The sequence below is a fragment of the Panthera tigris genome, chromosome B4 (genome assembly GCF_018350195.1).
Source record: "Panthera tigris isolate Pti1 chromosome B4, P.tigris_Pti1_mat1.1, whole genome shotgun sequence".
Classification (NCBI taxonomy): domain Eukaryota; kingdom Metazoa; phylum Chordata; class Mammalia; order Carnivora; family Felidae; genus Panthera; species Panthera tigris.
Genome location: NC_056666.1, coordinates 69,073,859 through 69,088,798, shown reverse-complemented (window position 1 = coordinate 69,088,798; position 14,940 = coordinate 69,073,859). Strand labels below are relative to the sequence as shown.

At 36.0% G+C, this 14,940-nt stretch overlaps 1 protein-coding gene across 13 annotated transcripts in view; it reads right to left on the bottom strand.

Annotated features, from left to right (window-relative positions):
• Positions 1–14,940, bottom strand: part of PPHLN1 (periphilin 1) — a 246,928-nt gene that overhangs the window by 180,010 nt on the left and 51,978 nt on the right. The window lies entirely within an intron of this gene.

Here is a 14,940-nt window from a genome sequence, read left to right as displayed (position 1 = left end):
CGCTCTGTATCTCTCTCAAAACTAAATATACTAAATAAATAAATAAATAAATAAATAAATAAATAAATAAAACTAAATATACATTTAAAAAAAATTTTTAACACCCATTTATTAGTTTTAACTACTAAAAACAATAAAAATATTTCCCCTTTGAAAACTATAAAGCCAATGAAAGTGTTAACCACTCACTAGCAAAGAATCTTCTAGATTTCAATGAGGAAACCAGACTAAATAATTGAGTGGTGGACTCTACTTTTTGTTCCACCCATTAATTCATTAAATTTAAAAGAAAAAAGGGGACAAAGTTTGCAACAAAATACAGGTAAGTTTTTATATGAATACCTTCCGACAGAATAGAAAATGAGCTAGTGAATATGTAGAAAATAAGAACTAAATGAAAAATTCCCTTTATCATTAGTTATTTTTACAACCAGTAGAACATTTTTTATCTAATTAAAAAAAAATCAGTGGTGATGAAGATGACTTCAGAGTACTTGTAGTATTGTAAACTGGCTAGTTGCTGAAGGGTAATTTAACAATAAGTGTTAAATATGCTCTATTGTTTAAACCAGAAATTATATTCTGTTTTATCCTCGGGTTCTAGTCAGAAGTACAGGTATTATGTGCAAAGCTATATGTTATTTACAACTCAGAACATAATTAAATGCCAACAAAAAATAAAACATGATATTATCATCCAAAATGATAGATTCTTAGGAAGCATTAAAATGCTTCAGAGAATTCCTAATGGTATGGAAGAATTCTGGATATAATGTCAGTTGCAAAATATCTGTTATGTATAGAGATACGTATATGCATGTGGATGGAAAAAATTTACTACTAAAGTAGAAATGCATAATAAAGTATAGGTTCTTGCCATTTGCAACAACGTGGAAGGAACTAGAGTATATTATGCTACTCAAAATAAGTCAGAGAAAGACAAATACATGATTCCACTCATGTGGAATTTGAGAAATTTAACGGATGAACATTGGGGGAGGAAAGGAAAATACAAGATGAAAACAGGGAGGCAAACCATAAGAGACTCTTAAATACAGAGAATAAACCAAGGGTTGATGGGATGGTTAAATGGGTGATGGGCATTAAGGAGGGCACTTGGGTTGAGTGCTGGGTGTTAATATGTAAGTGATGAATCACTTGGTTCTACTGAAGCCAAGACTACACTGTATTTTAACTAACTGGAGAATAAAATATATAGATATAGATATATATAGATATATATAGATATAGATATATAGATATATAATGTATATAGTTTCTTTTGACAGAGATACATAGGTTCTCATGGCCATGTTGGCTGATGGCCTTGGGCCATTTACTTAACCTGAGTTACTTGAAAAAAAGGTGCAAACAACATGGAAGGACAAGTGTATGGTTTTACTTACTGATGAATACCTAGAACAGTCAAATTCATATAGACAGAAAGTAGACTAGAGGTTACCAGGGACTGGGAGAGAAAGGGGGAAGGGAGTGTTAGCGTTGGGTAGAGTTTCTGTTAGAGATGATGAAAAAGTTTTGGGTATAGATCGTGGCGGTGGTTATACAATGTGAATATACTTTAGTGTCCTGATTGCTTAAAAATTGTTAAAATGCTTAATTTTATCTTATGTATATTTTACCACACAAATGTATAAACATAACTGGTTGAAAATTTTGTGTAAAGAGCAGTTAGGCCCCCAAGACCCTCCCTGTGGATCACCCCTTATTCATGGCAAGCCATGGCATCTGCATTATCCTTTCCCTGCTTATGTCCAAAACACTATCAGATAGGCTCACTCACCTCAGAAGATTGAGGGGTCCTTCCCAGGAGAAAAGATATATAGACACTGGATATTTGGGGCCCGAAAGAAAAAGTTCTAAAGTCCCACAAGTTAATATGCCCAAGGCGGTGGTGGTGATAGATGCTTCTGATCAGATTTTTAGTGTTTCACATTCAAATATGAATAGATAATCATCAACAAACTTTTGAGGAAATCCTCCAACACAATACAGATCCAAATGAATAGGCCAAAAAAAGTGGGGAGCTTAGAGGAGCTGAAGCATTCATTCTGATTTTAAAAATTTATCTGGCCCCATGGGTTTCAGAGAAAGGGGCTATGGACCTGTAATAAACTTGGTGATTTGTAATATGAGAGCATTTGCCAATCAGAAAATGCCCATCTTAATAGATATGTCTTTCCTTCAGCAATCATTTATAAACTCAATTGCTTTTTTTTTTAAATTTATTTTATTTTTGAGAGAGAGAGAATGCATGAGCATGGGAGGGGCACAGAAAGGGAGAGAGAGAGAGAGAGAGAAAATCCCAAGCAGACTCCATGCTGTGAGCTCAGAGCCTGAAGCGGAGCTCAAACCCATGATCCTAGGATCATGACTTGAGCTGAAATCAAGAGTTGGACACTCAACTAAGCCACCCAGGTGCCACTCAGTTGCTTTTTTGACTAGATGTCAATTTTAAAACTGCCAATTAATAATTTTCAGATTATCACAAAAACAAGTTATGGCCAATAATAGAATCCATATAGGTCCCATATAATTAAATGTTAATTCATCTCCTTATTTTATAAGTGTGTGTATATGTAGTACACAATAGTATCATGAAATATATAGGCATTAAAATGTTTAAATAGTAAAACTTTGGCTACCATATCTAGAGAAGTACTTGAAAACTTTATATAGAAGAATATACCATAGGATGGTGCCTGGCTGGCTCAGTCAGTAGAATGAGACTGTTGATCTCGGGGGCGTGAAGTCAAGCATTCAAGCCTTACATTGGGCATAGAGATTACTTAAAAAAAAAAAATTTTTTTTTTAAGAGAGCACGTGTGAGCAGGAGAAAGGGGCAGAAGGAGAGAATGAGAGAGAATTTTAAGCAGCTCCACAGTGTGGAGTCCAATGCAGGGCTTGATCCCATGAACCTAGGATCATGACCTGAGCTGAAATCAAGAGTTGGAGGCTCAACAAACTGAGCCACCCAGGTGTCCCCCAAAATAATTTTTTTAAAAGAAGAATATGTCAGATCAGTAAAGCATAACTTTAAAATGAGAGGAAGGGTCAATGGGTCACATAACTGAAATATCCAGCTTAAGAAATGGATGAAAGGGTTAAAAATGTAATTAGAAAAAGGGGTGCCTGGGTGCCTCAGCCAGTTAAGCAGGCGACTTCAGCTCAGGTCATGATCTCACAGTTCATGAATTCAAGTCCTGCATTGGGCTCTGTGCTGACAGCTCAGAGCCTGGAGCCTGTTTTGTATTCTGTGTCTCCCTCTCTCTCTCTGTTCCTCCCCCACTCATGTTCTGTGTCTCAAAAATAAATAAAGGTTAAAAAAAAATTTAATGTAATTAGAAATCAATTTGTCTCTTACCACTGCTCTCCTCTGCACTACATTTTCCAACAAGCTTTCTTTATGTTACAGCAAAGATGACCACCAGTATCTCTAAAGCTAGGAATCCTGATAATGAGAACCTTCTTCCCCAACATTTCCAGCAAAAGTCCCAGAAAAAACCTGTAATTGGCCAGACCTGGATCACAGTCCTGATTCCTGAAGATGAGAAGTCAGGCCCACTCAACCCACACAGACTGAGGGTATTCCTATGCAATGTGGTATCTATTTTCAGTTTGAAACCAATGTGGAAATTACTTATTCTGTCAAAAGAACTTAAAAGAGTATTGAATACTGAAGAAGCTAAGCAGAACACACAGAGGAAATAGAAGTGCAGCAAGAAACAAAAAGAAGCCATTTCCCAAAATAAGCAATTTTCACAGACCATGCAGAACATATCGAAAGAGGGTAAAGCCTCTTTGGAAAGCAGATTGATAACCACTGTTACTCAGAGTAACAAAATAAGTAATTATAGTCAGAGACTGAACCCTAAGTCCACAGAATGCATTGAGCCACTGTCAATTATTTTTAAAAATTCCTTTTATAAGATTCAAATTTTAAGAATCCATACTTATTCTAGATAGAACAGATTAATAATTTGTTAAGATGTGGTACCTAGAATCAGTAGACCAGAAGGAAACAGTTTTTAAAGAAGGTAGTCTTAGATTCCTTTCCAGAAGCATTGCATTTTTCATTAGCACATCTTTCCAGATCCGTGGCTTTATGTGAAACACATAACCTTTTATAAGAAAACGGTATTGTTTGGTTAAAGGCTTTCTGAGTATATTCAAGACAAGTTAAAACAAGCTTTTAGCAAATTATCTGAAAGACAATTTTTATCATATACTTAGCACTATGTATTTAGGCATTGTCCTAAAAACTCCACAAATATAAACTAATTCCTAATTGCCTTTAGGTAGGCATTATTTTCATTATTATATAGATAATAGAATTTGGACACAGAGAGGTGAGGTAATATACCCAAAGTCACGCAGTCAATAAGCACAACAAGGATTTAAATCCAGGTAAACTGGCTCTGGAATCTATACACTAAACTACTATGCTACGATGCTTCCCTTAATAAGTACTAAAACTATATTACTCCCTTATCAATTAGGAGAAGGTGGATTAAATTTATACAATTGTAAATATCTACATATCTGACACTGGAGCACCTATCTACATAAAGCAAAAATTACCTTTGCAATAGCTACCCTGTGAGCTTGACCATTCTTTCTCCTGACTGCTTTAGGACATGCTCCCTCATCTATTCCAAGATTTTACTTAAATGTCACCTTGTGATCCGTGTCATTTATCATCTTCTAATAACCTATATAATTTACTTATTTATCTTATCTCGCCTACTAGAATGTAAACTCATGAGATCATGGATTTGTTTTGCTCGTTGCCGAATCCCCAAAGCCTAGGACAGGGCCAGATGTGTTTATCAAGTAGGAATGAAATAAACTCTCCTTAATTAAATGAATAAAAAATTACCAGTAGTGGAAGCATAAATAAGATAGCTTAAAAACACGAACTTTGGAACCAAATTGCTTTGGTTTACCATCTGGTTGTGTGACTTTAGTCAAATTACATACCAGAACTGAACCTCAGGTTTTTAATCTGTAAAAATGAGAGAACTGATAATTATCCAACTCCTAGGATTACTGCAAGGATTAATTTATGTAATCCATGTAGCAAGCTACAATATACCTGGCACATACTAAATTCTCAGTAACTATTAGCTAATTTAGAGGCAGTGTAATAAGTCAGGTAAAGTTGTAAATAGGACTTTGTGGACACATGGAAAATTTTCAATAATAAATGAAATTTAGAAATGCATAGACATGCCTTTTGTTTTGGGATAGGATCTAAGAAGCTATTGATACTAACCCTCAGTGCATTATATAATGTTTCTTATTGACACTTCTGGCCCTTCTGGCTTGCCCTTTGTAGCCAATCAAGTTGGTTTATTGCCTACATTCATTTCTCCACTTCCCCTTATGGTTTCAATACCTGAGCTATTGATAGTATTGAAGTATTTTTCCTTTGTGAAAAAATTTACTAAATTAATTTACTAAAAAGTGTCCCCCAAAAATCTTTTTCAACATTTACACAAACTTTAGACAACTATGATCTCCAGGGAAAAGTAGCCCAATCCCTCGCTCTCGGAGGCAGATCGCAACTGGGCTGAGCCAACCATAAAAATCTCTTTCTTCTTGCCAGTAATTGGTTAAAAATGGACATATGATACAATTCTACTTAAGTGAAGGAAGTGTGTTGGAAAGTTTCTTGCACAGTGGTGATTTTTCTTATTTTTCTAAGTGCTGTTTCTCTGGACTGATGTCTGGAACTGTTGAAACTGTATTATGAAGTTGGATGGTACCATCCATTAGTTGAAGTTGATAGTCAATTTTATAGTCATTAAACATTCAGCTCACTAAATACATCTGCCTCCTAGGCATATAGTAGGATTGCAATTCCTGCCCCACTTGTGAATGGGTGGGGAAAATGACCAATACTCATCAGTGACTTGTGAGCAGAAATGATGTGTATTATTTCTGAACCAGAGCATTTAATTGTTGGAGCAAGATACTCTAAAGTTCCCTTTTTACTCCTGGCATAGTATTAGCAATGTTCAAGATGTTGCCCTGAGTCCTTAAGTAACTACAATGAAGAAAGCCTCACAGCTATCTTGGATATATCTATTTTCAACATAGCAAACAGAAAGATCTGAATCCCATATGCACTGTTCTCTGAGCCTCAGTGTCCCTATTTAGAAAAGAGATAATAAATACATAACTTTTTAGTTTCATAGAGAGACAAAGAATATAAAGAACAAAGAGTCTAACACATAGTTGGCACTCTATAAATTATAGCAATTATTAAAATGTTATAATTTTGCTACGTACCACAATATATACTTATTGCTATAAGAATAACATCACAGCTCTTTAAGTTTATCATGAATATTAAAATGAAATTTCTCTATTTGTGTGAGGAAATACATCTAAACCTGTCATTTAAATTTTTATCAGGATGATCATGAGCAAAATGAAATTAGTATTGGTAAGAATGTGGAGAAATAAGAAAAACCCTCATACACTGCTGATGAGAATGTAAAATGATTCAGTCACTTTGAAAAACAGTCTGACAGTTCATCAAACAATTAAACAATGAGTTACCATGTGACATAGCACTTCCACTCCTAAATATATATATACCTAAAAGAAATCAAAACATATGTGCACAGAAATTTGTACATTGGTGCATATCGCAGCATTATTTATAATAGCCAAATGTGCGTCAATGGATGAATACATAAACAAAATGTATACTCATAAAGTGGAATACTATTCATGCTTAAAAAGGAAGGAAGTACTGACACATGCTACAATATGAATGAACCTGGAAGCATTATGCTAAGTTGAAAAAAAGCCAGCCACAAAAGACTGCTATGATATGATTACACTCACATTGAAGTCCAGTATAGGGAAATCTATAGAAGCAGAAAGTAGGTAAGTGGTTGTTTACAGCTAGGGTGGGAAAGGAAAAGATATGAGAGATGATAGCTCTCGTAATGGGTACAGGGTTTCTTTTTGAGGTGACAAAAAATGTTCTAAAATTGACTGTGATAATGATTGCACATATTTCTGAATATACAACAAACCAATGAATTGCATACAAGAATGGGTGAATTTTATGTCATGTGAATAATTTCTCAATAAATTTGTTAAAAATATTAAAGGAGTTTCTTCAGGCTGAAAGGAAATACAAGATTGTATCTTGAATCCATATAAACTAATAAAGAACATGACTAAAGTTATGTAGGTAATAATTTTAAAAAGCAGTATAAATCTTTCTCTTTTCATCTCAAATGATTTAAAAACAAATGCATGAAACAATTATTATAAAACTGTGTTGTTGAATTTATAACATATTAGTATGTAATATATATGACAATAATAGCACAAAGGAAGGTGGAGAAAATGGAACTATACTGGAAAAGGGAAATGACATAGATGGTAACTCAAATCTACAGGAAGAAATAAAGTACCAGAAATGGTAAATTTTCAACTAAAAAAAGATCCTGTAAATATATTTTTTTCCTTTCTTCTTTTAACTTTATTAAAAAACATACCATTGGATAACGCAATAATTATAACACTGTACGCTGGATTTACAATATAGAGATATACTATCTATGACAATAATAGCACAAGTATCAGAGTAAAGATACTATACTTTACTGGAACTAAGTGAGCACTAATCTGAAATTGGTTGTGATAAATTAAGATGCATATTGTAATCTCTAAATCAACCACTAAAAATATGGTTTTTTATAAAAAGCAAAAAATCACCAAAGGAATTAAAATGATACACTAGCAAAGACCCATTTTACATAAACAAAGGCAATAAAGGAAGAACAGAGGAAGCAAAAAATACATAAGTAATACAGAAAACAAATAGCAAATTGGCAGATATAAATCCAACCAAATTGATAATAATATGAAATGTGAAGGGATTAAACACTCCAATCAAATTTCAGAGATTGTCAGACTGGATAAAAAACAAGATCCAACTCAATACTGCCTACAAGAGACAAACTTTAAATTCAAAGACACGAAGAGATTGAAAGTAAAAAAATGAAAAAAAGATATACAACTGGTAACCAAAAGAGAGTGAAAGTGACTATACTAATACTAGATAAAATGGACTTTGAGATAAAAATTACTAGACACAAAGAGGGACATTTTATAATGATAAAAGGGTCAACTTGTCAGAATGATAAAACAATTGTAAACATACATATACCTAACAGCACAGCCCATAATACATAAAGCAAAATCGGACAGAGTTGAAGGAAGCAATAGACAATTCAACAATAATATTGGATACTTCAGTAACTCTCAAAAATGATAGTACAGCTAGACAAAATAATCAGCGAGGATATAGAAGAATCAATGCTATCATCCAAGTTGACCTCACTGATATCAACAGAACACCCCATACAAAATTAGCAGAATATACAATTTTTACAAGTGCACATGCATCATTCTCCCAGATAAACAGAATGTTAGGCCATAAAACAAGTTTCCATGAATTTAAAAGGTTAGAAATCATGCAAAGTACATTCTTCAACCATAATGGTATTAATTTAGAAATCAACAACAGAAGGAAACGAGAAATCCACAAAAATTTGGAAATTAAACAATACACATCTACATAACCCATGGATCAAAGAAGAAATCAAGGAAATTGAAAAAAAATTGACTTGAAGTATAATAAGAAAGCATTTCAAGATATAAGGGATGTAGGGGTACTTAGGTGGCTCAGTCAGTTATGCATCTGACTTTTGATTTCAGCTCAGGTAACAATCTCAGGGTTTGTGAGTTGGAGCCCTGCATTGGGCTCCATGCTGACATTGCAGAGCCTGCTTGGAAGTCTCAGTCTCTCTCTCTGTCTCTCTCTGCCCCTCTTGTACACGTGCTTTCTCTCTTTCTCTCAAAATAAATAAACTTTTAAAAAATGATGGAATGTGGCTAAATCAGTGCTTAGAGGCAACTATTTACAAATTTAAATACAATATTAGAAAATATGAAAGGTGTCAAATCAACAACCTATGCTTCCATTCAAGAAACCAGAGAAATAAGAGAAAACTACACCCAAAGAAAGCAGAGAAAAATAAAGAATAAACAACAAAATGGAAACAAATGAAATCGAAAACAGAGTAGAAAAAAATCATGAAATCATACTTTGGTTCTTTGAAAAAATTAACAAAATTGAGAAACCTTTACACATACCAAACTATCAAAACCAGGAAAGAAAGAGGGGACATCTCTACTGATCTTACAGAAGCTAAAAGGATTGTTGGGGAATACTGTGAACAACTTCATGCCAACAATTTAGACAAATTTGATGAAATAGACAAATTTCTTAAAAGACAGTTACCAAAACTACTCAAGAAGAAATAAAAAATATGAATAGGTATTCATCTTCTATTGCTGCTATAACAATACCTCAAATTTAATAGCTTAAAAACACAAATTTATTATTTTACAGTTCTGTAGAAGTTCAACACTGCTATACACTTCACTAGACTAAAACCAAGGCAGGACTGCGTTCCTGTCTGAAGGCTCTAGGGGGCAATCTGTTTGATTTTTCCAGCTTCTAGAGGACACCTGCATTCCTCAGCTCATGGGCACCATTCTTCATCTTCAAAGTAAGTAATGGCAGGTTAAGTGCTTTGCACATCAAATTATTCTGACCTCTTTTTCTTCCTCTTTCACTTTTAAGAATACTTGTGATTGCATTGGGCTCAGCTGGATAATCCAGAATATTCTCTCCATCTCAAATTCCTCAACTTAATCACATTTGAAAAATCTCTTTTGCCATGTAAAGTAATATACTCATAGGTGCAGGGGATTAGGACGTTGATATCTTTGGGGGGGCATCATTCTGCCTCCTACATCCTATAACAAGAAATTGAATTTGTATTTTAAAATCTTTCCATAAAGAAAATCCCAGGCCCATCTGGCTTCACTAGTGAATTCTTTCAAATATTTAAGGAAAAAATAATACCAATCCTATGTAAACTCTTCTAGAAAATGGAGGATACAATACTTCTACATTCATTATATAAGGCCAGTATTAATATCAAAGCCAAACAAAGACATCACAAGAAAGCTACAGACCAATATCCTTTATGAATATAGACACAAAAATCCTCAACAAAATACTAGCAAACAAAATCCAGTAATATAAAAAAGATTTTATACTGGACTTCCAGGGAAGATGGCAGAGTAGGAAGACCCTAAACTTACTTCATCCAATGGATATACCTAGGTAACACTCACATCAGTGTAAATAACCCCCACAAAATGATTCAAAGACTGGTAGAACAGACTATCCACAGCTAAATGTAGAAAAAAATGGCACACTAGAAAAGAAGGGAAGGGTGGAGAAATGGTTGGGAACCAAACTGATCCAGGAGACTCTATCCGGAAGAGAGGGACACAGCAGGAGCAGAGAAGGGAGAGGAGCACACTCACCAGGCACTCCAGGCAAATCCCCATAACATTTGGCTTTGAAAACCAGAGGAACTTAACTTTGGGAGTTCTTAAAATCAGTGGGGCTTAACACCTGGAATTTTAAAATCAGTCCTTGGCTCTGGGAGAGTCAGAGGGCAAAAGGAAACTGAGTCCCTGCCCTTAAAGAGATAGCATAACCAACAACCCCACTGAGATACTGCATAGAAGCAACAGTTTGAAACACACCTGGGGTATATGGGAAGATTTATTTGATCTCAGAACGTGTGCTGAGAGGGCAGGGATCTTTAGGAGACTTCTCCAAAAACAAAAGAGCTGGTGGGCACCACTTCTCTCCCCCATCCCCCAATTTAGAAACACAAACACCTGTGGGAAGCAATGTGAATGCTCTTCAACCAACTTGCTAACAACGCCCACACCATTGCCAATCTGCTCTGCAGGAGTCCATCCAAAGCAGCTCCAGATCCTCCCCAGCAGCAGACTAAAGCACATCTTGCTAACATCACACACCTCACCCCCATACTCTGTGGACTTGCCCCATCCAACAGCAAGAGTCCATCCAAAGCGGCACCTGCAAGCAACCTGTACTAAGGTCACCACTCCAAAGTGGCTCCTGCCCTGGGGAGAGGGGAACATAACCACACACATCAGCCTGACTTCAGCCCCAGTAGCGGGCTGGAGGTAGGCAGCTGGTCTGACTGCAGGCCCCACTCACCAACAAAAGCATCTCAGGGGACAACACAGGGAGAGCACCCTGCAATTCAGTGTGACAACTCTGGACACAGGGACCAAACTGTGCCCTTAACAGGCAAAGGAAGCCATTCCAGACAACTGGACCAATGGCAAATGCTGCTCAGCCACAATAGTAGGGCATATGCAACACACATAGGAGACACCCCTGAAATGCCAGGTCCTGGTGAACAAGGGACAGTGCACTGCAGAGCACTACAGGACCCCTTCTTCATAACACCACTACTTTCAAAAGCAGGAGATATAGGGGCGCCTGGGTGGCTCAGTCGGTTGAGCGTCTGACTTCGGCTCAGGTCATGATCTTGCGGTGTGAGTTCGAGCCCCGCGTCGGGCTCTGTGCTGACAGCCCAGAGCCTGGAACCTGCTTCGGATTCTGTCTCCCTCTCTCTCTGCCCTTCCCCTGCTCATGCTCTGTCTCTGTCTCAAAAATGAATAAAAATATTTTTTTAAAAAAGCAGGAGATATAACTGACTTTTTAACACAGAGAAACAGACACAGAAAATTAGACAAAATGAGGAGACTGGAGAATAAACCCCTAATGAAAGAACAGCAATAGAGTTAAATGAAATGGATATAAGTAATATGCCTGAAAGAGAATTTAAAGTAATGGTCATTAAAATAGTCACTGGACATGAGAAAAGAGTGGAGGATCCCAGTGACATCCTCAACAAAGAGAGAGAAAACATTTTTTAAAAATGAGAGGTAAAGAACTCAAAAACTGAAATTAAAAATACACTAGAGGGGGGCACCTGGCTGGCTTAGTCAATAGAGCATGTGACTCTTGATCTCGAAGTTGTGAGTTTGAGCTCCATTGTTGGCTGTAAAGATTCTTTAAAATTAAATCTTTAAGGGGTGCCTGAGTGGCTCAGTCAGTTGAGTGTCCAACCATTGATTTCAGCTTGGGTCATGATCCCAGGGTCATGGAATTGATCCCCACATCGGAGTCCCTGCTGGGTGAGGAGCCTGCTTGAGATTCTTTCTTTCTGCTCTCTCCCCTGCTTGCTCTCTCTCTCTCTCTAAATAATAATAATAATAATAATAATAATAATAATAATAAATAACATCTTTAAAAAGTACACTAAAAGGAATAAATAAATAAAACTAGAAAAAACAGAAGAATGGATCAGTGACCTGGAGGACAGAGTAAGGGAAAGCAATCAAGCTGAACAGGAGAAAGAAAACAGAATAATAAAAAATGAGAACAGATTAAGGGAACTCAGCAACACCATCAAGTGTAATAACACTCTCATTATAGGGATCCCAGAAGGAGAAGAGAGAGAAAAAGGGGAAGAAAATTTTGAAGAAATAATAGCTGAAAAATTCTGAAATCTTGGGAAGGAAACAGAAATCCAGATATAAGAGGCACAAAATCAACAAAATCAGACCAGCAAAATCAGAGATCAACAAAATCAACCCAAGGAGATCCATACCAAGACATATAGTAATTAAAATGGCAATAAGTAGTGATAGAGAAAATTTTTATTTTTTAATTCATTTTATTTTTTATTTTTTGTTTTTTTTATTGATTTCAGGAGAATTTAGTGTTTCATCACTTAAATATAACACTCAGTGCTCATCACAAGTGCCCTTCTTAATGACCATCACCCATTTAGCCCACCCCCCACACACCTACCCTCCAGCAACCTTCAGTTTGTACTCTATAGTTAAGAGTCTCTTATAGTTTGTCTCCCTCTCTGTTTTTTACTTATTTTTCCTTCCCTTTCCTATGTTCATCTGGTTTCTTTATTAAATTCCACATATGAGTGAAATCAAATGGTATTTGTCTTTCTGACTGACTTATGTCACTTAGCATACTATACTCTAGTTCCATCCACATAGTTGCAAATGGCAAGATTTTACTCTTTTTGATGACTAATATTCCATCGTGTGTGTATGTGTGTGTGTGTGTGTGTGTGTGTGTGCGCACCACATCTTCTTTATCCATTCATCAGTCAATGAACACTTGGGCTCTTTCCACAGTTTGACTATTGTTGATAATGCTGCTATAAACAATGGGATGCATGTGCCCCTCTGAATTAGTATTTTTGTATCCTTTGGATACTTAGTAGTGCAATTGCTGGGTCTTAGGGTAGTTCTATTTTTAACTTTTTATGTACCTCCATACTGTTTTCCAGAGTGGCTGCCCCAGTTTACATTCCCACCAGCAGCGTAAGACGATTCCCTTTTCTCCGCATCCTTGCCTACATCTGTTGTTTCCTGTGTTGTTAAGTTTAGCCATTCTGACAGGAGTGAGGAGGTACCTCATTGTGGTTTTGAATTGTATTTCCCTGATGATGAGTGATGTTGAGCATTTTTTCATGTGTCTGTTAGCCATTTGAAGACATGTCTATTCATGTCCTCTACTCATTTCTTAATTGGATTATTTATTTTTGGGAGTGTTGAGTTTGATAAGTTCTTTATAGATTTTAAAAGCAGAAAGAGAAAAGAAAAGATTTGCATACAGAGGAAACCCCATAAGGCTATCAGCTGATTTTTCAGCAAAAACTTTGTGGGCTAGAAGGCAGTGGCATGATATATTCAAAGTGCTGAAAGAAAAGAACCCTGCAACCAAGAATATGCTATCCAGTAAGTCTATCATTCAAAATAGAAGGACAAGATAAAGAGCTACCCAGACAGGGGTGCCTGGATGGCTCAGTCAGCTGATATCTGACTCGATTTTGGCTCAAGTCATGATCCCAGTGTTGTGGGATTAAGCCTTGCATTTGGCTCTATACTGAGCCTGAAGTCTGCTTAAGATTCTCTCTTTCTCTCCCTCTGCCCCTCTCCTCCACTTGCATGCTCTATCTCTTAAAAAAAAGTTTCCCAGACAAATGAAAGTTGAAGGAATTCATCACCACTAAACCAGCCTCACAAGAAATGATAAAGAGAATTCTTTGAGTGCAAAGGAAAAACCCACAAATAGGGAGTAAGAAAAGTAAGAAGCACAAAAGCAGTAAAATCAAATATATCTAAAAATTCAAGGGATTCATAAAATAAGACTATAGAGTATGACATCATACACCTAAATATGGGAGGAGAGGAGTAAAAATTTAGGGCTTTTACAATGGGTTCAAACTTAAGTGATCAACTTAATATAGACTGCTGTATGTGTAAGGCCGTATATATAAACTTAATCGTAACCACAAATCAAACACTGGTAGGAGATACACAGAAAATAAAGAGCAAAGACTCCAAATATACCCTAAAGAAAGCTAGCAAACTGAGAGAAGGGAGCAAAAGAAGAAAGTAACAGAGAAGAACTACAAAAACAACTGTAAATCAAGTAATAAAATGCCAATAAGCACATACCTGTCAATAATTTTTCTGAATGTAAATGGACTAAATGTTCCATTGAAAAGACATAGTGTGACAGAATGGATAAAAAGCAAGGCCTATCTATATGCTGCCTACAAGAAACTCATTTCACTTTTTAAATTAATTTTTAAATTTATTTATTGTTTAATTTACATCCAGGTAAGTTAGCATATGGTGCAACGATGATTTCAGGAATAGATTCCTAAATGCCCCTTAGACCATCCCCCTCCCACAACCCCTCCAGCAACCCTCTGTTTGTTCTCTATATTTAAGAGTCTTTTATGTTTTGTCCCCCTCCCTGTTTTTATATTATTTTTGCTTCCTTTCCCTTATGTTCATCTGGTTTGTATCTTAAATTCCTCATAGGAGTGAAGTCATATGATATTACTGCATAATCCTAAAAGTAACATTCCAACAAGAAGATAT